The following is a 22208-nucleotide window of genomic DNA, read 5'->3' on the forward strand; positions in this document are numbered from 1 at the left end:
GGAAGGAAGGAATTAAGGAAGGAATTAAGGAAGGAAGGAAGGAAGGAAGGAAGGAAGGAAGGAAGGAAAAAAGGATGATGGGATATGCAGTTAAGGTGGTGACCTCTGGAGTAGGAGGAAAGAGACAGATGTAAAAAAAATTTTAAAGAGGGAAAAATCATAGAATTATTCTAACATCAAGAAATATACTACCTATCTCTTGAAAACTTGTTAGAATTATCATCCTTAGTGTGATGACAAAGAATTGGAAATTGAGAGAATAACAACCATCTTTGGACCAGTTGAACAAGTTGTGGTATACGGTTGTGATGGAATACTATTATGCTATAAGAAATGATGAGCATGATGGTTTCAGAAAAAAACTAGGAAGATTTATATGAACTGATGCAAAGTGAAGTAAAACACAACCAGAAGAACATTGTATACAGGAGTAGCATTTCTAATCAAGACAATGATCCCCATAATTCCAAAGGACCTGTGATAAAAAAAAAAATATATATATATATATATATATATCCACCTCCAGAGAGAGAATAGATGAACTATAAGTTTTGCTTTATTTTTTGTAACATGACTAATTTGGAAATATGTTTGCATAATTTCACATATTACATCATATTGCTTGTCTTGACAGTGTAGGAAGAAGAGGTGAAAAGGAAAGAAATTGGAACTCAAAAAATTTCAAATGAATATTAAGACTAAAATGATATAAATTATGCATATGTAAAATATTGTCTTCTTTAGGAAAGTATGCAAAATTAAATTCACTATCTTTGCTTTTTTTCTGACCTTTCTACAAGACATCTGACCAACATGGCTTCCCATTTCAACAAATGCAGCTATAGAGAAATGGAGCTAAAAAGAAATGGTTTAAAATTTCACCATCTTTACCATACCCTAATTTTAGGATACAAAATTTTTCCTAGGATTATAGATTTAAAGCTTGAAAGAATCTTAGAGAACATCTAGTTCAATTTCTTTAGTTCTACTCTTGAGAAAATGGACTTAGAGAGTGGGAGTAACTTGTCCAGAATCACACAGAGAGTAAGTGGCAGAACTCAGAATTGCACCCAGGTCCTTTCACTCAAAAGTTAGTCCAGAACATTGGTGATATACAACATCTATTTCTGAGATGGTCTGTCAGTATGAAACAGAGTTCTATTCTTTTATAGGAAGTAAAAGGATTTTACTCTCATTCAGTGACATTAATCTTAAGCAAAATCAGTTTTAAAATAAAAGTTCCCATAACAGTACAATTTGAACTGGAAACTTTCCCCATCCATAGCCAAGACTAAGGTTCTTCCTAGAGAAACATTCTCCTAGAGTGACAAAAATTAAGGGACTTGGAAGCCCATAGCTGGAGAGATAATATATGATAGCTCTTGACTGCCCTGATAATCTGGGTAATCTCTGAGACACCTGAGTCAATTCTGAGGTCCTAGCATCCTAAAGGGGACTAACTGAAAAAGAGTTGCCCTGGTTCCTCCCAATATCAACCTAGAATCTGAATAGGGATATAAAGGAAGCCAGAACAAATGTTCCCTCTCCACTTGTGAAAGTATCACAGTCTAACAGAAGTTACTGATGTGCTATGAGCCTTTGTCCAACCCAAATTCTCAGAACAGTCTCAGAATCTCTGAAAGGCCACCATGAGTCAGTGGGAATAACAGAGAGCAGACTGCAAAGAAATTTAGTAATTTCAGCAGGGATCCGGCCCTTCTTAAAAAGTGAAAGATCATCGAACAGTCTCTTGCATAGTTGTCGTATGTGAGGAGTAGGGGTATGTGCATAATCTGGCAGCAGAAAAGGGTCAAATACGTACAAGGATGTGCAAGTAGGATGGTCTCCCTAGAGCAGAGAAGGTAGGTTGATGTATATAAAAAGATCAGAGTAGCTAGATAAAGAGAAAGTAAGACTACAAAGGGGTTGGTAGCGGGAAGGTCTTAAAACTTTTCATGACAAATTTTAAACTGATGTTAGAGGCATCTGAATAGGGGGAAAACCCTTTACCTACATCCTCCTGCTCCTTTCATCATTTTATTCAGCAGGTAGAAATTAAAAAGCAGATCTTTAGAAGATTCATTATAAAAGTTTTATTGATGTAAAATAATTTATTTTCTGAAGACATTAAGAAGAGGACTTCAGGAAATGGATTTATTTTTATAGCCATGCAATGTATCATATTTCTTAACAATATAAAGGTATGTTAATCTTAGGTTATTTCCAAACAGAAACATACTTGTATCAGTTTCTTTGTACAAAACCATCACCTTTTTAATTATACATTTTATTCAAGCTTATAATATGATAGTTCCTGACTAAAATGTTTTAATTTCTTTGATCCATTATTTGGCACAAACCACTTATTTTCTGAGTAATGTCAAAACAATGAAAGTCAGCAGGGTACAATGGAGAGAAGTTTAGCCTTGGAGTCACACACATACTATCAGTGTCATTATGAGCAAGTGACCTAGCTCTTAGAACAGCAGGCAAATCTCTAAGACCATGTTTAAATGCAGTTGCCAATCAAATTAAACCTCCAATCTATATCAAAGATCCTGGAAAATCAGCTTGTATGGAAAGCTAAGATTAAACAGTTTAAATGATCTTTGTTCAGTATTTATCAAGCTTCCACTAGTTATTATCAAACACTATTTTTAAAGGAACAATCAAACTACACTATGCTTGGTGCTTTCAAAATAGTCCCTAACCGTTAGTAGCCTTCCATCTTGATCTGGAAATCTGCAACCTTTTATAAAATATTAGGACAAACAAGTGATATGATTCAAAGATTCACAGAATTTTAAAGTTGGAAGGGGCTTAGCTCTACAGGAAATTAAAATTTAATGTAGCATTACATGAATATCACCAAAGATACATAACTATCCATAAAAAGGATTGATTTTTTTATTTTCTCTATTAATTTTTAAAATTTGTTATTTGCTAGACTTCTTATGTTTGTTCGTAAGAAAAACAAACACTATGCCAAAAATGATGATATAAAGAATGTAATTCATCTAATTGGAAAAAGTTTAGTTTCCTATAAATTATTTGTAAAGAGAAACTATCCTTTGATCCAGCCATCCCACTAATGGACACATGCCCAAAAAAGGTCATAGAGGAAAATAAAGGTTTGATTTATACCAAAATATTCATAGGCACACATTTGTGATAGCAAATAACTAGACACAAAATGAACATACATTAACTTGGGTAATAGCTGAGCACACTGTCACATATAAATGCAGTGGAATATTATTGTATAATAAGAAACTATAAATATAAAGAACTTGGCAGAACTTTTGATGATTTGTATGAAATAAAAGTTAATCAGAAACAGAACCATCAACTCAATGACTTTAATAGTACAAATGAAAAGAACACTGAAAGAAACCAAAATGATAACTATAAAAACATATTTGGTCCTAGGAAACAGATAATGAAACATAATTCTCCCTTCTCAGCTGAGAAATAAGGAACTAAATAGACAGAGTGTTACTACATTGTCAGAAGTGGTCCCTTCAATCAGTTGTTTTTGCTTAACTATTTGTTAATTTCAACTATTTGTTCAAAGAAACATTCGTTTGAGGAGGGGAGGTGAACATAGAGTGGAAAATACAGAAATTATATAGAGACAGGATTGGGACTGGGCTTATGATCTTATTATTTTAAAGATCTCAGAGATGAGAAACTCCCTGTTCTAATGCAAATTGCATTCTCTGCAAAATATAATCTTAAAGACTTGCCTAGAGTATTGACAGGTTAAGTGATTTGCATGGGTCAGACAGTATAAATCAGAAGCCAGCCTTGAACCCAGCCTTTTTGGATCCAAGACTATCCCACTATCCACTATGACCTACTAGCTATGATCTCAGAAATAATAAAAGTATAAAAACTGAAAGAAACAATACAACATTTTCTTTTAAAGAGGATTTCTTTACTAGGTGAGATTTGGGAAACTTGAATGAAAAGAAAGGATGTTTGGTGGGCAAAAAGGGAGGCAGCTTTACTTCCACCAGAGATGTGAATAGTATGGTATCTCTAACAGAGTTTTACCCATTAAGTGGCACCAGATTCTTGTTTTTTCCATTTACTTAAATCCTGTCATCTGAAAATCAGTCAACATAAAACAAGTGTGCTCAAGCATCCTTCAATCTGAAAGGTGAATAAAAGCATAACCAGCCCAAAACACCAAGAAGACAAAACAAACAGAAATGCTTACAGCCTGTTACTTGGCATCTGTATTTCTCTGCTCAGTCATCAGGGAGGTGAACTCTGCCACTAGGAATGAGGGTAATTAAAATAAAAGAAATTTCTAGCCTTGCCCCTCAATTGGGAAATGGCTAAACAATCTGTGGCATATGACTGAGATGGCAAAGTATTGTGCTAGGAGAAATAGCAAGCAGAATGCTTTCAGAAAAATCTTGGAAGACAATAAACTGATACAAAATGAAGTTAGCAGAACCAGGAAAACATTGTAAATAGTAACAGTAACATTGTGCAATGCTCAACTGTAAATGACTCTGCTATTCTCTTCAATACAAGTCTAAAACAATTCTAAAGGACTGAAGCTACCTACCTCCAGAGAAAAGAACTGAAAAAACTCTGAATGTAGAGCAAAATATATATTTTTAAAACTTTCTTATTTTTCTTGTTTGTTTTTGCTCTTTATTTTCTTTTGCAACCTAGTTATTATGGAAATATGTTTTGCATGACTGCAGATGTATAATCTATATCAAATTGCTTGCCTTCTCAAAGGAGGATAGGCAGGAGAGAGGGTGAGAATTTTGAACTAATTTTTAAAAAACAAATATAATATAAAAGATTATTTTCACATGTAATTAGAAAAAATAAAACAAAACAATACTAAAAATTATAAGTAGCAAGGAAACAACAAAAAAAGGATGAACAAACAGAGCTAAGAACAAAAGCATGGAAGCTCATGTAGGGGGAATAACTGAGAGAAAGCTCACAATACTCAAGTTATAAATATAGCCTATGCCTAAGTTTAGTTTCTACTTCCACTAGGACAAAATATGCTTCATCATAGATACTTCATAAATAGTGAGCCACAGAACAACAATGTGAAATAGATATATCCAGAAATAGATAGATAGATAGATAGATAGATAGATAGATAGATAGATAGATAGATAGATATAGACAGATAGCTATAAACAGAAAAGATACACACCTTCAACACTGCTTCCCAAAAGGACTTCAGTCTTTAACAACAGGGAAGTGAATATAACCTAAGGTTATTAAAGTAGCCATATGAGGAGATTTGAAATGGATTTGACTGCCAATGTCATGTTTAAGGCATTTTTTATCCTTCCTTTTAGTGGTCAAGGGAGAGTTTTGCCCTAAAGCTTTGGGCTTAACTTAATTCTTCTGAATAAAGTTTAACTTTGCTTTGCTTCTCTCTAGACTAATAGTAAAATCTCCAAAGTAACCCCATCAATCTAGAATCTAAGTTTTCCTGCATACCCTTTGAACAGGTTATTGGAGGAAAAAAGTTCTTCTCATGCTGCTTTGTAGCCAATAGGCAAATAAGATTTTAAATCGGTTGTTCCCTGATGTGCCCTGCCTCTAGCTTTCAATGCTAATTAAAAAGTAAAGTATATTACAATTTGTAAGCTTCTCAATGTTGCCCTGGAACAAATTATAGACTAGCCTTTGAAAATCAAAATGAAATGATGTACACAGAAGCAACACAAAGCAGAAATTAGAACAAAAAAAATCAATAGATGTTTAATGGCTCTCATTCCTTTGTAGCAGATACTCAGTTATTAATATTAATTGAAAGCTGAATAGTCACTTCGTTATATAATGCAGCCCACTGTGAGTTCTAATCCAATGAGTTTATAATCACTGAAGAGTTCAAAAGTAAGATGACTGTTTGAAAAGCTGATGAGGAATACATAACTACCATAAAAGCTTTCCTAGATGTTCCATTTCTTTTAATTAAAGCACAGCAATAATAATGGAAATTATGGGTACATACAATCATGCCAATATATAATTTGTAATGGAAATAATAGTCGGCATTACAGAGAGTCTGTACCTGTGGCTTTATTTATATCATTTATTGATCATTCACATAGGGAATACATGGTTGAGGAAATTCCCACTTCCAAAGCAACCTTTTCTTCACCTTAAAGTCTCAGAGAGTTACCTATCAGAAGTTTAAATCACTTATCCTGGTTCACACAGAAGTCTTCCAGGCTCAAAGATGGGCTCTCTATTTACTATTGTCATGTTGTCTGTTGGTTTAGCATGGCACAAACAATGTAGAGTCAGTGTTATTGCTGGTATCATTATGACATTTTAAAAAACTTGTCTCTCCTCTATTATAAAAAAAAAGATAGAGAAGGATTAGCTCCCTGGATGACTTTTCTTTCATTATGCAAAGCTTTGTGCCCATGATAGAACCAATAATCAAACATTTAAATCTAGTCTTGAGGAAATAGCTCAAGACTCAAGACAGAGACCTCAGTTGACCCAACAGTTAGAAGACGACATGGATGAAAATCCAACAAAAGAGACTGAGAAGGAGAGGTCAAATAGGAGAATAGCCAGAAGGGAGGTGTATCAAGAAAGTCCAGAGAGGAGAGATTATCTAGGAGGAAAATGATGACAAACAAATTTGAAGAATGCATACAAGGGCAGCTAAGTGGCTTGGAGGATAGAGAGACAGTCCTGGAAACAGGTTCTGGAAAACCAGTCCTAGGTTCAAATCTGGCCTTCACTTGCTAGCCTTGTGACCCTCCACAAATCACTTAACTCCAATTATCTAGTCCTTATCACTCTTCTGTCTTGAAAACAATACTTAGTACTGATTTTTAAGACAGATAATAAGGGTTTAAAAATGAAAGTATGTGCAATGAGGAAAGGATATTGTATTTGCCAAATAAGAAATCACAAATAACTTTGAAGAGAGCAGTTTCAACTAAATGATACACTTGAAAGTAAAAGGTTTAGATAGAAAAGTGTAAGAAGAGCAAGGGCAGAGGCACAAAGCCTAGATGGCTTTCTTAAGGTGTTTATCTGAGGGAGGGAGGAGGGAAAGGATGATAGGGAGCAGGGATAATAGGACCAAGTAAAGACTTCTGTTTTGTAGGCAGTAATAAACAAAGAAGAAATGAAAAGAAATTTTAAAGGGAGTGTGGAGATGATCTATTAGGGAAGACAAATTATATCCAGGGTACATATAAAAAGGCTGACTTTGGCAAGAAGAAGGTCTATCTCTTCAATCAAGACTGAAGTAAGTGCAAAAAGAGTAGAGGAAGATGTCTAAATAATATGAGATGAGGAAGAGGAAAAGAAGAAGCTTACTGCCAATGGTGTCAATTTTTTAGTGAAATATGAGGTGAAGTAAAATAAGAGATAAATAGTTCAAGAGAAGCAAAAAAAGGTAAATAGGAAAGAAAAGTAATAAGGGAATAAATAAGGTTGAACTGTTTATATCCTATGTGGAAAGAAGATATTTGTAAATCCTAAGAATTTTATCATTATTGGGTATCTTAAATGGAGTATACATAGAGAGCATTGATATGAATTGAATATGATGGTATAATATTTTTTAAAAAATAAAATTAAGGAGTGAGAAAGAGGAATGCACTGAGAGAAGCATGAAGGGAGAGGTAGAATGGGGTAAAAATTATCTCACATAAAAACTACGCAAAAGAGCTTTTACAGAGGAGGTAAAGATGGGGAAGTGGAAAAGGGGAGTGTCTGAATGTTATTCTTATCAGAATTGGTTCAAAGGTAGAATAGAATACTTAGCTGGGTATAGAAATACAAAAAAGGAAGAGGGGGAGGGGATTGATATAAGGAATAAATTGTAGGAGGTAGGAGTCAGAAACAAAAGAATTTTGAGGATGAACAGATTGGAAGGAGTTAGTAAGAGTAGGATAAATAGTAAAAGTAGGATAGAAAGAAATACACAATAATCAACTGTGAAAAAAATTGGCAGCAAGTTGCTCTGATAAAGGTCTCTTTTCTCATATAGAGAGAGAATAGAGTCAAATTTATTGGAATACAAGTACTTTCCTATTTGATAAGTGATCAAAGGATATGAACATGCAGTTTCAGATGAAGTAATCAAAACTATCTAGTCATATGAAAAAAAATTCTCTAAATCCTACTGATTAAAGGAATGCAAATTAAAACAATTCTGAAGTACCATCTCACAAATATATTAGTTAACCCCCCCAAAAAAAGGAAAATGACAAATGTTGGAAGAAAGGTGGGGAAATTGAGAAACTAATGCACTGTTTGCAAAGTTGTGAACTGATCTATTATAGAGAGTGATGGAAATAAGCCCAAAGGGCTATAAAACCAAGCATATCCATTGACTTAGCAATACCACTACTAGGCCTATATCCCAAAAATATAGGGAGGGGATTCTATAGGTATAAAAATATTTAGAGCAGGTTTTTGTTGTTGTTGTTGTTGTTGTTGTTGAAGCAAAGAATTGGAAATTGAGGGGATGTCTATTATTTGGGAAACAGCTGAACAAGTTGTGGGAATATTGTGCTACAAGAAAATACAAGTAGAAAAAAGAAAAGAAGAAGAGGAGAGGAGAGAATAGGAGAGGAGAGGAGAGAAGGAAGCTCTCAGAAAAACCTGGAAAGATCTACTGAACTGATGTAAAGTGTGGTGAACAAAACCAAGAGAATATTGTACACAATAATAACAATCATGCTTAACTGTGAAGGACTTAATTATTCTCAGCAATACAATGATTCAAGATAATTCTGAAGGACTTTAGATGAAAAATATTATCTACCTCCAGAGAAAGATGGAGACCAAATGCAAATCAAAGTTTACTACTTTAAACATTATTCTTCTTGTTTCTTTTAATTTTTTGATCTAAGTTTTATTTCACAACATGAATAATATGGAAATATGTTTTGTGTGGCTGCACATGCATAACATATCAAATTGCTTGCTATCTCAGGAAAGGGAAGGGCAGAAAGGAAGGGAATTTGGAACTAAGATTTTTTTAAATGAATGTTAAGAAGTATTTCACGTATAATTGGGCAAAATAAAATATTAAATTTTAAGTAAAATAAAATAAAAAGAAACTTTGAAAAATAAAAAACCTCCTAATTTTTAAATGAACAATTGGTGGTTTTATACCAAAGAAATTAATATGAAAAATTCTACATTTTCACCAAAATGTCCTAGTAGTACCTCATAGCCCAAACATCCAAAATGTGCCTATTTCCTCCCAAAATCCTCTAAGTTTTCTAAATATGACAATGATATTACAATTTTCCCTGTTAGTCAGGTCTCTAAGCTCAATGATCTTCTTTCTCTCTCACGCAATGCAATAAATTACCAAAATCTGTCAATTACATTTCTATAATATCTCTTTGATCCATCTCTTTTATACTCCCACTACAACTGTCCATTTTTATACCCCGCATCTTTTCTTTCCTAGACTGCCATAACAATTTCCAAATTAGACTGTCTCCCTAAAATCTTCCCATTCCAATTTATCCTTTATACCCCTCTTCAGTTATCGATCCTAGACACCTCTTCTCAAGCATCTTCAGTGTCACTTTTTGGCCACTGACTATATATCATGTCCAAGCTACCTTTCCTTCTTTGTCTCATACTGTTCTCCATTACTATTCTATGTTCAGGTCAAATTGGATGATTCTTTGCAAGTCATCTCCCTTTCCATTTCTTACCCTACGTTTTTTCTCATCTCTGAGCCCTTGCTCACCTCATCCTCCAAACCTGGAATGTAGTCACCCTCCAAGACCAACTCAGGTGTTACCTCTTTCTTGAAGGCTACTCTAATCCCTGTGGTTTCTCTGCTGAAAGAAATGTCTACTTCTAAATGTCTCAGGGTATTTTGTCTAGAACATTTTTTACAGAACTCTTCATTTCATGTTTCATTTTGTACATGCCTTTTTTTTTCCCATTCTCCCAAAGATCCTTGAAAGTGGGATATGTGTCACATACATCTTGGTATTTCTGGAGCTTAGTATACCTCTTCATATCTAGTAGATCCAGCACATATTTGTTTAATTGAACTGAATAACTTTCACAAGAATATTCTGGAGTCAGTATGGGAAATGATTTCAATAGTAGAGAAAACAGAGAGAGAATGAACATTTCTCCTGGACAAGAATCAATGAAGGTCTGAAGCAGGATTATTGCCATGAAAATGGAAAGGAAAAGATAGACTCATTAAATATTTTGGTAATATCTAAGAAAAACACAAAAATATGCTGTCTGTGAATGTTGCAATGGATTTGGATTCAGAGGACTTCAATTTGAATCCCAGCTCTGCCACACACTTTATGGCCTCAAGGAAGTCATGTGCGATCACAACATCTCCAATTCCTCCATGTGTATGAGGAGATAGGACATCTGAAGTTGTCCCCAACTCTATATCTATGATTCTATGAACTCATCAATTTTCAGCCTAGTGAAAAAAGAATCCATTATTTGGTTAACTGTTAGGAGCTCTGGAATTCATTTCCAAAGATGGATCTTCTTGGTCTTGGACTCAGAACATAAAAATGATTAGTTTAAAATTGGATCAGGGATTGGTTAAAAAATACTTGACTGAAAGGCTATGCAATAGTGCTGTGGTCTCTGTCAATTTATGGGCATAAAAAAGCAATATTCCTTCAAGGAGATACTCAACACTTAATGATGAGGACTATGACAAAAGCAATACAAGGAGCAAAAATTGAACTTTGAAACTTCTAAACATGGATTGCATAAACAATTGTCACCTATGATCAATTTTTACATCAAGCAGGAGAGCTCCTTATATGGTCCTGTTGGCAGCTATCCATTATGAAGCTGTATTCCTCCCTGACAGAATTTATATGCACACTTGAAGATATGTAGTGCTATGAAGATAGATTGAGCATGCCACTAGGATTGTGGGTAGGTATTGAGTAGAAGAGATGCCCTAGAGAGGATAAAATATCTCTGCAAGAAGTTTTTTTTAAGCTTTGAAGCTATACAGTGGTTCCTTTTATCAACTAAAAGCCCAAAGATGGCATTAAAGATTTTCTTGTATTATTCATTATTATTTTCAGGAAGAGGTAGGGTGTTACTAAATAGGGAAGTTTACGGGAAACATGTTCCATCTTCTAGTTTGACACCAGTGATTCTGCTAATGTATTTTTTAAATTCGCTTTTTAAGTTTAGCATTTTAAATGGAAAATTCTGGGCACTTTCAGAGTAACCCTGACCCACATGTCATCCAGGCCCAGGTCTTTCCAATATGTTGAGAGAGAGAGAGAGAGAGAGAGAGAGAGAGAGAGAGATGCTTTATTTCCAGGGATCAAAAAGCTGCACTCCCAAATAACCATTAAATATATTGTTAGCATGAATTCAAAGGGGAACACATAAATTCTAAAGCTAAGAAAGAGAAAAACTCTAATATGTATTTGGAAATAGACCAGATTATAGATCTAGAGAAGGAATGAACCCCAGAAGCCATCTAGCTCAACTTTTACATTTTACAAATAAGGAACCCAAAGCACAAAGTGGTTAAGAGGAAGCTGGTGGTACTGTAGATGGAGTGCTGGACCTGAAGTCAATGAAAACTGAGTTCAAATTTGACCTCAGGTACTTACTACCTGTGAATCCTTGGACTAGTCCCTTCATCACTGTTTCAGTTTCTTCATTTATAAAATGAAGATAATAATATCACCCACCTTCCAGAGTAGTTGTGAGTATCAAATAAGATAATATTTATAAAAGTGCTTAGTATACCAAAGGGCTCCAAAATTGTGCATACCTCCTTATGCAGCAATACCAGTACTAGATCTGTATCCCAAAAAGATAAAAAATTGCAGGGAGAACCTATTTTTTCCAAAACATTTCTAGAAGCTGTTTTTATGATATAAAAGAATTGGAAATTGAGGGAGTTCCCATCAAATGGGGAATGGGTAATCAATTGTGATAGAATACTATTCTGCTATAAGAAATGATGAGCAGGATAATTTCAGAAAAATCTAGAAAGACTTACATGACCTGATGCAAAGTGAAGTGAACAGAACCAGAACACAATGATAGCAATATTTTTTGATGAACAAGTATGAAAGGCCTAGGATTCTCAGCAATACAGTGATCCAAGATAATCCCAGAGGCTCAAAATGAAAAATGCAATTCACATCCAGACAAAGAAACTGATGGAGTCTGAATGCAGACTAAAACATACTATCTTTAACTTTCTTCTTTTTTTGTTTGAGATCTCCATAAAATGGCTAATATGGAAAAATGTATATGATACTGCTGACCATTTCAGGAAGGGGGAAGAAATGGAAGAAAGAAGGCAGAATGGAAAGGAGAAGAGACTCTGAAACTCAATTTTTAAAGTGAATGTTAAAAAATTGTTTTTGTATGTCATTAGGAAAAATAAAATACTATTTTAAAAGTGCTTAGTATATAGTGCATGGTGGACACAAAGTATTCCCTTCTACTTCCCTTTCCCCCACTTCTTAAATGATTTACTCAAGTTCAAATAGATACAAAGCATCAAATAAAGGATATATGTGTGTGTGTGTTGTGTGTGTGTGTGTGTGTGTGTGTGAATATAGGTCCTCTCTGACTTCAGAGTCAATGGTCTTACTAATGAACCATACTGTCATCTCTAGGATTAATAATTTCATAGAATTGTAATGAACAGTTTTTAGAAGGATTGAAAAGACATCAAATTTTATAGAAGGGGCAGCTAGGTGGGCCCAGTGGATAGAAGGCCAGGCAAAGAGATGGGAGATCGTGGGTTCAAAACTGACCTCAGACATTTCCTAGCTATGTGATCCTGGGCAAAAACATACCATAATATATATTAATAACAATTATCTAGCCCTCTAATACTAAATACTAAAATGAGAAGAAATGGCTAATCTTCAGGGGACAATTCCTAGAAGTTTCCTGTATGTCATTAGTTGCCTTCAACCAAAAGGTCCACATTAATCTCATAAAGACAAAAGGAGACTCCTCAAAAGAATCATGGACTCCCTTAATCTATCTACCCCAACACTTAAATGACAATGTCCAGGCAGGTCTACTTGGTCTAGATTCAAATCCTAATTCTGACAAATTACCCGGGTAATCCTAAATCACTTAACCTCACTGGGCTTCAGAGAAATGGGAGACATGGGAAAGGCTAGGCAAACTCAATGACCCCATATGTTCCCCTTCATCATCTAAATCTGTTCTCCAAATTGTGTTGATCTGATGTACAACATCTGCCACAGGCAAGCTCTGTATGAAGAATTCTGTGTGAAAAAGGATTTTAATCACCTATTAGTCTTTTCACCTATGCCCATTGTCTTCTTGGATGATACAAAGATCAGCAATGTAATCCTTGAAGTCAAACAAGAAAATAGATAAACCGGGCATCAATCCATTGGTCAATGTGGAATAAAAGCAAATAAAGAATATATGTAGAATGTTATTAAGGGCCAAGAAATTACCTTGACTCAGAGAGGAAGGAGGAAGAAGAAAAAGTGATTCAGAGAATTGCAATTCAGAGAATTGTTCAGAACTTAATAAATAATGCATATCTATGAGCAGAAAGGGAAAACTGGAGATACTACCTGGAAAGAAAACCAGAACATCCCATAAACAAATGTCTTTCATATTTTTTAATTTCCTAAAATAGCAGAAAATGGTGACCCTGATATGTACAATTTACTTGGATTTTCAGAAAATTTAGATCAGATTCTAAAGTCCTAGGGTATTTTTATATCCACAAAGAGAGAAGAATCCCCTCCGAAACCAAGCAACTAGATTTTTCCCTGAATCATATCATCAAACTTTCAGCACTCATTCCCAGAACCACAGAGTGCATAATAATAAAAAGTCAAAGTTTAACTTGTGCATGTGTAACATAAGATTCAGCAGGAGAAAGAGTATAAAAGAAAGGTTAAAAAAATGGCCCAGTCATTGCCTAGAATCAGATGTGCTCTCTCTCTTTCAGGATTTGGGTCAGGATGTGAAGCTTGGAAGGGCAAATTCTAATGAAATCTCTAGGGCTTTACCTTTCTCAGTCTTTGAATTGCAGAAGATGGGAGCATATAGCCTTTGCTCCCTAAGCCATCTTTATCTTTCCTTCTCTCCTTTTCTCAAAGAAATAGCATTTTTGGAGCAATTCCATTTTTATTACTCAAACCAAGAGTGCAGGGCCTTTACAAAAAAAAAACTCAGACAAGTTCCTTCATTGTCAGGATGGTTTTTTTTAGATTGCCCTTTACTTGGGGTCAAGATTAGAGACATCTATAGAGCAAAGTTTTACTAGCACCAAGATGGGCTCCCTCATCATATATGTAAAATCAATCAATCAATAAGTCTTTATTAAGCATTTACCATGTGCCAAGCATTGTGCTAAGTAGTGAGGATACTAAAAGAAGCAAAATACAGTGCTATTCTCAGAGGGCTTATGATCTAATGGAACAGATGATGAAGACAGATGCCACAGCACCATCTTATTTTAAATAATTTTCTTTACATAAACAATTTTCTACCTTAGTTTTTTTTTGAGTCCCATGCAAAACTTTAAAAAAGAAAATAGTTTAAAATAGTAAAGAATTGAACATGTTTCATAGCAAAAACTGGAAACAAAGTTGGTGTCTATAAAGGCAACAAAGCACAATGAAAATAATACCTTCTTTGGAGTGGAAGGGTCTGTGTTCAGATCTCACTTCTGCCACTTTCTACCCATATTACCTTGGCCAAAGTATTTAATCTCTCTTTGGTTAAGATTGGTTACCTCGTTTATAAACTCTGTTACCTCATTTATAAAATGATATATTGCACAAGATGATCTCCGATATCCTTTCCTGCTTGATATCTACCATCTATCCATAATAAAAATGACATATATGAACAATGCAGAAGAATATATAAATACATACGACATAAAAGAAGTAGAACCAAAAGAATAATAGACTTTGGCTAAAATAACGCAGGCAAAAACAACATTCAAAAGAAGCCTGATTAATGATCATAACTACTTTTGGTCTCTGACACTAAGATTCCTTCTTCCTGATGGGCAAGTCGTAGACCTACTGTGCAGAGTGTTACAGAGCTGATCAGGCAGAATTATCATGTTTGTTCATTTTTACCCAAAATTTTTCATTTCATTACAAGATAAGATTCCATTCAGGGGAGGGAGGGAGGTGGGAATGAGGACAAAGAGTGGAAAAATGACTGTCATTATGTGAAAATAAATGCTATCAATTAAACAAAATATTTTTAAATATTCATGAGGAAAAACATTTGCTGTCTTTTTTAGGCTTATTATTTCATTTTTATTAAGTTTTCTCCTTTATTTCTTGTAGCCTCTTAACTTGAACTTTTTCACTGCTTAATTTTAAACTATTATATGGTGAATATATTAGGCATTATACACATTGTCCACATCTGCTTCAAAGAGGATCAAACTTCACCAGTAGGACATACTTCCAAAGTTAAGCCCTCTCAATACGATGAATAATGTATATGCTTCTCTAGAATAAAATTCTCATCAAGACAAATGGCATATAACTGGGTCTCCTGACTAGAATGCTTTAGAAATCTGTCAATAGAGTATAGTCAGCACTGAAACAAAACACACGCAAATAAATATTCAAGAATTGCCCATAATTTTTATAACTAATTAAAGCCTCATGACAAAAACTATTATTAGTGATGGCTAATGTGTTCATGTATAAACAAAGGAAAGTCTTCACAGAGAATGTATTCAGCAAAAGCAATAGGAAAAAGTAACTGAAGTTAATTGCCAAGGAATGCTATATAGTCTTAAGAAACTAATTCTTCTATCTCTAAATTCGATAAACAATATAATTGAGTTAAAAAATGTGAATTTTCTACTATGTTCAAGGTACCAGGCCAAGTTGACTTCAAGGATGTTTATATTATATATACTATATATATATTAGAATTTTTATTATAACCTTAAAATCAAAAGATTATATTATATCTGTATTATATGTGAACATATGTACACATCTCAACCATATAAATATGAGAAAAAATTGTTTTTATCCTAATAAAATTAAAAATGTCTAGAATTTAATTATGATATACATATTCCTAGAAAATATGTTTCAGTTCTTTTGTTTTTTAGGTTTATAATTTTTTCTTCATTCAATAATGTTTAAGCACTTTTGATGAAATAAGAATAAAGATGTGGGTTAATCAGTGAGAAACTAGAAAGTGTTTTGAGCAACTGCCACTCACAGATCAAATTCATGAAGATGGATAGGATGAATATAAAAATCTGGATTTAGTTTTTTTCAATATTTTGGAAGTGATGGGGAGAAAAGGAAAATTTTTCACCATCTATAAGATGTAGTGATAGAGTGCAATGAGTACTGAATTTAGACTCAGATACCAAGGGTTTAAATAAGAACTTTATTACTAAATACCTATGAGAATTTGGACAAATTATTTTACAAATTTGGGCCTTAGTTTCCTCTTCTTTTACTCTAGAAAATTAGACTAGATTACTTGGAAGGTTCCAGATAACTTTAAATTCTGTTGTTCACAATAGAACATTAATTATTCCTTTAAATTAATTATAGGGCTGTTGTTCAGTCATTTTTCAATCATGTCTAACTATTTATGAACCCATTTGGTTGGGGTTTTTTTTGGTAAAGATATTGGAGTAGTTTCCCATTTCCTTTTCCAGTTCATTTTTCAAATGAGGAAACACAGGTAAACAGGAATAAGTGACTTACCTAGGGTAACACAGCTATTAAGTATCTGAGGTCAGATTTCAATTTAGGAAAATGAGTCTTTCTAACTCCTAGCCCAGAACTCTATTCATTGTGCCACCTAGCTGCCCATTTATATAGTGTTAGATAAGATTAAATCGTAATCTTACTATTTTAAGAAGTAATAATCAAGCACAAAAAGGCAATACTAAATTTCATTAAGATCCTACTTCCCAAACAAAAAAAAACCCTATCCTCAAAATATCTAATTAGTTTTCCCTAAAGAATTAACCTCTATTTTGGATGTTGGTCAATCTAAAAATGAGCTTCTTGATCAAATCAGTAAGCAAAATTATTTTTAAAATAAAAGATTTATTGTCAGATATAAGGGTGTACTGCATTTTTAGCAACTGCTGGGATGGATCACCGTGTCCCAGTAGACACTGGTAACTACTGAGTTCCTCATAATTTTAGCATTTATCAGATTTACAAATACAAAAAAATCTAATTCAGAATATTTGTTCTCCATACAAGGAATTTTCTTCTTACTCACCTCTGACTCTAGGAATCCCTGATTTTCTTCAATGATCTGCTTAGGCATCCTAAGCCACCCCCAAACCCATATACCTCCTTCAAACTGGTAATACCTTCCACACCAATATTACCAATATTATCACACAAATAGATGCCTTGAATCTACTCTGTAAAGGTTTTATATATACCCACAGAGGTACAAATTGCTTCCTCTGATAGAATAAAAGTTCCTTGAGGACAAGCACTGGTTTTCGTCTTTTTCTTTGCATCCCCAGTGATATCCCAGTGCCTGACAAACAGCTGATTGATGTTCATAAATTTGCTGTAATATAATCATTCAGTCATACCTAACTCTTCATTACTCCTTGAATCATAGCATTGCAATAGTATTCTTGGGGGAGGTTTTGGCAAAGATGCTGGAGGGGCTTGCCATCTTCTTCTCCAATGGATTAAGGCAGAGGTTAAGTGATTTGTCCAATGTCACAAAACTGTTAAGTGTCTGAGACTGGATTTGTTTGTTTGTTTTTTAATTTTTCCATGGTTACAAGATTCTTATTGTCTCCTTCTCCTCTTCCCTCCCCTATCCTGAAGCTGACAAACAATTCCACTGGGTTATACATATATTATCACTCAAATCCTATTTCCATATTATTCATTTTTATAATCTTTTAAAACCTAAATCCCAAATCTTATATTCATATAAACAAGTGATAAATCACGTTTTCTTCCAGATTTCTACTCACACAGATCTTTCTCTAGATGTGGATAGCATTCTTTCTCATAGGTCCCCTAGAGTTGTGAGACTGAATTTGAATTCAAGTCTTCCAAACTCCAGGCTCAGTGAGTCACAACTCCCTCCAAGGCAAAAAGAAGTTAAGTGACTTGTCCAGAGTCACACAACTAGTAAGTTTCAGAAGCAAGGTTTGAACTCAAATCTTTCTAAGGGCCAGTGCTCTATCCACTGAGTCACCTAGTTGCCTCTATTAAATAAATACTTGCTGCTTAAGTGAAATCAAGAAGAATTATATTTCTGAGAACACGGTTGTGTGAGTGTGTTTAAAATAAAGAGTGTAATATATTGAAAAGATCACTAAACTATGACTCAGAAAAGTTTAGTGGTATTTCTGGCTCTGTTCCTGTTATTCTGTTGTTTTTCAATCATGTCCAGCTTTCCTGATTCTGTTTGGAGTTTTCTTGGCAAAGATACCAAAGCAATTTTCTATTTCCTTCTCCATTTCATGTTTACAGATAAGGAAAAAGGAAAACAGGGTTGAGTGACTTTCCCAGGGTCACACAGCTAGTAAGCTTCTGAGGCCATATTGGAACCCAGGAGGATGAGTCTTCCTGCCTCCAGACCAAACATTCTATCCACTGTGCCATCTAGCTGGCCATTGATGGCTTTACAACCCTACTACCAATAAAGATAAAGCAATGGTATGTGGTCTTAAAGGACTCATTTTATCTCTCTGAGCCTCACTTTCTTCATTTGTAAAATAGAGATAACTGGCTTCTCCTTCCTACTTCCCAAGAACACTGTGAAAACCAAATGACACAATATCCATGGGATGGCTTTGAAACTATAAAGCTATATATGAAGACAAGTAATTATGTGAAATGATTAAGACAATGTTACCAAATAAAAATACTGCTATGCCTGCTATAATGAATCAGCAGTTTCCATGAGATAAATGTTCCCAAAGAGTGTTCAGAGATCCAAACCAAAGATGGATTAATTCCTTCCAATCCAGAAAAAAAAAACCTCCTTGCAGGAAGGGGAGAAGATTTGATCTGTCTTCAGGTAATATTGATAATCTTTAAGTCTAGCTTAAAGGTGTGAGGTTACTCCAAAGGAAACTAAGGGCTGACATGAGGTTCTGGGTTGAATTAGATCTCTCCTTTCCTGCTCCACCCAGCCATTAAGAAGATAAAAACTTCAAGAAAAACCACAGAACTATCTGATCTTTCCAGGAGGTTCTTTGTAAAGGTCAGAACCAGACCATTCTCCTGAGAAAGAGCTGGGTAGCAAAACTGAAAAAAGATTGTTTTACTCTCTGTTTTCAAAGTGGTGCTAGAACAGCCACGGAAGCAATTTCCAGTTTGACAAAATGCCTCCAACTTGATTAAATCTGAATGTTTGTAACTGTATAAGTGCCGAGCACAAGTATGTTAGATTTCTCATTTCCTTGAAGGATGGACTCTACAAACAAATTAACATTTAGTCTGGCAGCAGCACCCTTTGGTCCATTTAAGGAAATACCAAGAGACCTGGTCTCTGTTCTTTAAGAAACTTGGGAAATTTTGAAGCTGCCTCTAATTCCAGCCACGCAGACCAAATAGTTAAGATGCCTACTTTGTAACTTTGTGCTTTTTTCTATTGTTTTATAATCATTTTTACTTTCATATATATATATATATATATATATATATATATATATGCAAGTTCTGTCTCTTTCAGCTAAATTAAAAATTCCTGAAAGACCTCATGCCTTTAGTGATTTCAGTCTCCCTATGTGGTAGGAAAAGTAAAGGAGACAACGTGTTATATTGGCATCTCTTCTAAATTAAAAGAAACAAAGGAAAGTCTTTGGCACATAGCATAGATTGGCTAAAGAAGATTTATAGAAAACTGGCATTTGGTAACTTATTATAGAAGCACATGACCATAGGAGATGTTTCTTGGCATACAGCCTGAGAGGAGAATTCAGAGAAACCCAAACATCAGTGTAGAGAAAGTAATTTTCTGAATTCCCTAGAGAACATGATCCTAAAATCTAGCCTTTTAACAAATACTGGAGATTCTCTAGGCAGTACCNATATATATATATATGCATATATATATATATAGTACTAAGCTTAAAAGAATTAATTTGATTCATAAGCACAGAGTACATTTATAGCACATTACAAAGCTGTAGTTTTAATTCTTTCTTTTCTCTTTTAAAAAACCCTTTTCTTCTGTTTTATAATCAATACTGTGTATTGGTTCTAAGGCAAAAGAGTGGTAAGGGCTAGGCAAGAACGGTTAAGTGACTTGACCAGGGTCTCACAAATAGGAAGTATCTAAGGCGAGATTTGAATCTAGGACCTTCCACCTCTGGGTCTAACTCTCAATCCACTGAGCCACTCAGCTGCCCCCTATAGCTTTAATTGTGATAAACTTTAAGATATATTTCCAAAAAAATTCAGTTAGTTTTTGATTTTGTATTCATTAAAATTTTTAATTTAGTTTTAGTTGTGATAAACTTTAAGGCATATTTCAAAAAATTTTCAATAGCTCTTTGAATTTGTGCTAATTTACATTTCTTACTACTAGTGATTTAGATTCAGACATTTCTGCAATTGAGCTGTGTTCCTAAAATGTCATCTTTGATTATTATGCTTAGCAATAAGAGGAAGACTGCACACACACAAAAAGAGTTCCTTAGAAAATAAGTGTTTCAGATCCAAGCTTTTGGTAGAATAACTCACTATTCAACAAAAACTTCTGGGAAAACTAAAAAATAGTACAGCAGAAATAAAGCATAGAACAGTACTTCAAACTGTACCTCACACCTATCCTATTGCCAATACGGCAGCAAAAGATAGTGGTAAATGTTGGAAGAGATGTGGCAAAATTGGAACACTGGTGCATTGTTGGTAGAGATGTATGTAAGCTGATCCAACAATTTTGGAGGGCAATTTGGAACTATGCTCAAAGGGCTATAAAACTGATCCAGTAATATCACTCCTGGATCTGTATCCCAAAAAGATAATAAAAAGGGGGAAGGTACTTACTAGTACAAAAAAATTAAAGCAGCCCTTTTTGTAGTGGCAAACAATTAGAAATCGAGGGGTTGTCTATCAATTGGGGAATGGCTGAACAAATTGTAGTACATGTTGGTGATGGAATACTATTGTGCAATAAGAAATTATATGCAAGATGATTTCAGAAAAAGCTGTAAAGAACTGCAGGAAATGATGCAGAGTGAAATAAGTAGAACTGGAAGAACACTGTACACAATAATAGCAATGTTGTATGATGATTTTCTCAGCAATGCAATGATCTGAGACAATCCTGAAAGACTTATTATGATGGGGAATACTATCTACCTTCATAGAAAGAACTGTCGGATTCCTCCTTCACATCAGTATATTTATAGTTTTATTTTGAAGTTTTGATTAGGTATGAGGGTGCTCTTACAACAATGACCAATATGGAAGTCTGTTTGGCATGACAATAAAAATAATTTTTTAAAGAATCTGCTATTTTCTAAATTAAAAGGCATAAGAATAAAAAAGACACAGTCCTGGGCACAAAAAGCCTACAACCCTGTAGTGGTGACAAAATGTATATGGATCAACATAATACAAATGAGACTATAACCTACAAGTAGAATGCACTGAAAAATCAGAATAGGGAGATATCCCTATCAGATATGGTAAACTGAGTGCAGACTTCAAAATGAAGGTGGTATTTGAGTTGAACCTGTAGGATTATGAGGACTTCATCAATCTGATGGGAGAAGAAGGCTTTTCATGATATTTAAGAGTGGGGCTAAAACAACCATATCCTCTTTTAACCTTGAAACCCTAACCAGGTGAGAACATACACTTTACACTAATTGCTAAAAGTCAGAATTGGATACTGATTACACAAGAAATGAGTTTGGATAGGCCGAGGAAATTTGGCCATTCCCAGAGGGTGTTTAGTATAAATTAACAAGCTAGTTAGAAATGGATTCATTTGAAAGCACTGGAGCAAACATGGAGATCAGATAAATCCCCTTGGGAGAGGAATTTGGGAGAGATAAAAAAGGTCTAGTCTCCAACTTGAACCTTTGTCTCCTCCTTTCCCCCCCCCAACTCTGGTCAAAGGAGGAAATTTAAAGTCTCAGAGGGTTCCCAGATTCCCAACAGTACCCTAGTTGCAACTGTAGATCAGCTGGCAGTAACCAAAAACACAAAGGATATGGATTCATGGCTCCACAG

The 22208-nt window shown here is 34.5% G+C and overlaps 1 protein-coding gene across 1 annotated transcript in view; it reads right to left on the reverse strand.

The window, feature by feature from the left end:
- The window catches only part of HS6ST3 (heparan sulfate 6-O-sulfotransferase 3), a 784799-nt gene that overhangs the window by 681834 nt on the left and 80757 nt on the right, over window positions 1-22208 (reverse strand). The gene's annotated exons all lie outside the window — the stretch shown is intronic.

Source organism: Gracilinanus agilis, chromosome 3 (genome assembly GCF_016433145.1).
Source record: "Gracilinanus agilis isolate LMUSP501 chromosome 3, AgileGrace, whole genome shotgun sequence".
Taxonomy (NCBI): Eukaryota; Metazoa; Chordata; class Mammalia; order Didelphimorphia; family Didelphidae; genus Gracilinanus; species Gracilinanus agilis.